Here is a 2,618-nt window from a genome sequence, read left to right on the forward strand (position 1 = left end):
ATTTAAGGCAAAAACCAAAATTCCTTTCCAATTCCATTTGAAAAAAATTAAAAAAAATTTTGCGAGCACATCTCCGATTTTTGGTATAGAGGTTAAGAAAAACAAGTAAGAAAAGCGTTAAGTTCGGCCGGGCCGCACTTTTATACCCTCCACCACGAACTGTATTGAAGTGAATAGGAACAATTAGTTCTATTTCGTTTATGAAAGTACTAAACTCTTCCTTTTATTGCAGGAGTAGTACATATATCTCAGAAATGGCACAATTTACACCAATAGCCACATGTTACTTGCCTATGCTGATGACATAGACATCATGGGACGATCAGTAAAGGAAGTAACTGATACCTTTAGGATGGTCGTAGCAGAATCTGCGAAAGTGGGTCTGGCGGTAAACGGCGAAAAGACCAAATTGATGGTGTCGACGCGCAAAGCGTCCATAGAGCTCGGACCAACCGTAGAAGTTGGTACCTACAATTTTGAGGTAGTTAAAGACTTCGTCTACCTCGGCACTGCCATAAACACAACAAACAACATCAGTTGTGAAATAAGAAGAAGAATTGTATTGGCCAACAGATGCTACTATGGATTAAGTAAGCAATTTAAAAACAAAGCCACATCTCGTCAAACAAAAATAACACTATACAAAACGCTGATACTACCCGTGCTAATGTATGGCTCCGAAGCATGGGTACTTGCGCAAGCAGATAAGGCAGTGCTTGGTGTGTTTGAGAGGAAAATTCTTCGAAAGATCTACGGGCCGATTTGCGTTGACGGTGAATGTCGACGTCGTATGAACCACGAGCTATATAAGCTATACAAAGACATGCATATAGTTAAACGTATCGAGATGCAACGATTGCGTTGGCTAGGCCATATCATGAGAATGAGCGATGATGAACCCGCTAAAAAGGCGTATGAATACATGGCACATGGCGGTGCACGCAGAATCGGCAGGCCTAAGCTTCGATGGAGCACACAAGTGGATGAAGAAATGGAAAGGCGCGGTATTCCAAAAAGTCAAGCGAAAAACAGAGAGGAATGGAGATCTTTTCTTAGTTCGGTCTATGGAACAAATGTTCTGTAATGGGCCAACTAAGTAAGTAAGTATATATATCTCAACTGATAATAATCCCTTCAAAACAGTAATATGGGGCGACATTTTTGTTCTTTCCAAAACATGGACCAATATTTACAATTTTCCGAATTGAGCGAAATACATAAATTTGGGCAAATCCGACTAGACCTAAACGTGGATATTCTGGATTTGGATAGTTAACAACATCGGGAGCGCCGTTCTATGGAGGCTGTATAAAACGTTAACCTGTACCGATAAATTTCTGGAGGAAAGTTTCGTAGCTCCAGCGAAGACTAAATACCAAATTTCAGTTATTCTCATTGAATATTGTGGCTAAAACTTTCAAAATACCGAAAATTGGGAGGAATCTTTCTATGGGGGGTATATATAAACATGGAACAATACCGGAAATTTTCAGGTGGGAAGTTTTATACCACCAACGGAGATTAAATATTAAATTTCATCCGTTTCGATGGGATATTAATGACACAACCTTAAAATACCGAAAATCGGAAAGTACACTTCTATGGGGTTATTTGAAGAAAAGGGCTTATACTGATAATTCTCTTCTGCAATATTTTATACACCCATGGCAATTTAAATACTAAATTTCAGTCATATCGGTGGTATATTGAGGCCACAACTGTCAAAATACCGTAAATCGGAAGGTACGGCCCTATGGGGGTATTTGAGGACGTCGACCTATACCAGCACATTTCGGCTGAAATGACTATATGAAGACATGGACCTATACCGACAAACTTCAGGTGGAAACTTTTATACCCTCAACGAAGACTAAGTGTCATCTTGCAGCCATTTCCGTGCTATAATGAGGCTAAAGCCTTCAATATACCGAAAATTGGGATATACCGTTCTATGGGGGTACCCCCCAAAACATGCACGTATACCGACAAATTTCTGAGGGAAATTTTTGTAGCCCGGAAAAAGACTAAATACCAAATTTTAGCCACTTCGGTGGAATAATGAGGCTAAAACCTTCAAAATACCGAAAATCTGGCGGTGCCGTTCTATGGGAGCTATATGAAGACGTTGACCTATACCGACTAATTTCAGGTGGAAAGTTTTATACCCACAAAGAAGACTATGTACCAAATTTTAGCCATTTCGGTGTTATAATGAGGCTAAACCCTTCAAAACTAGTAGTATAGTATAGCTAAAACCTACAAAAATACCGAAAATTGGGAGATATCGTCCTATGGGGACTATATGAGGGCGTGAGACCTATACCGACAAATTTCATATGGAATGTTTTATACCCCAAGTGAAGACTAACCACCAAATTTAAGCCATTTCGGTGGAATATTAAGGCCACAACCTTCAAAATACCGAAAATCGGGAGGTACCGTTCTATGGGGGCTATATGAAGGCGTAGACCTATACCGACAAATTTCATATGGAATGTTTTATACCCCAAATGAAGACTAACCACCAAATTTCAGCCATTTCGGTGGAGTATTGAGGCCACAACCTTCAAAATACCGAAAATCGGGAGGTACCGTCCTATGGGGGCTATATGAAGGCG

This window comes from Musca autumnalis, unplaced genomic scaffold (genome assembly GCF_047663935.1).
Source record: "Musca autumnalis isolate F117 unplaced genomic scaffold, ASM4766393v1 scaffold_4, whole genome shotgun sequence".
Classification (NCBI taxonomy): domain Eukaryota; kingdom Metazoa; phylum Arthropoda; class Insecta; order Diptera; family Muscidae; genus Musca; species Musca autumnalis.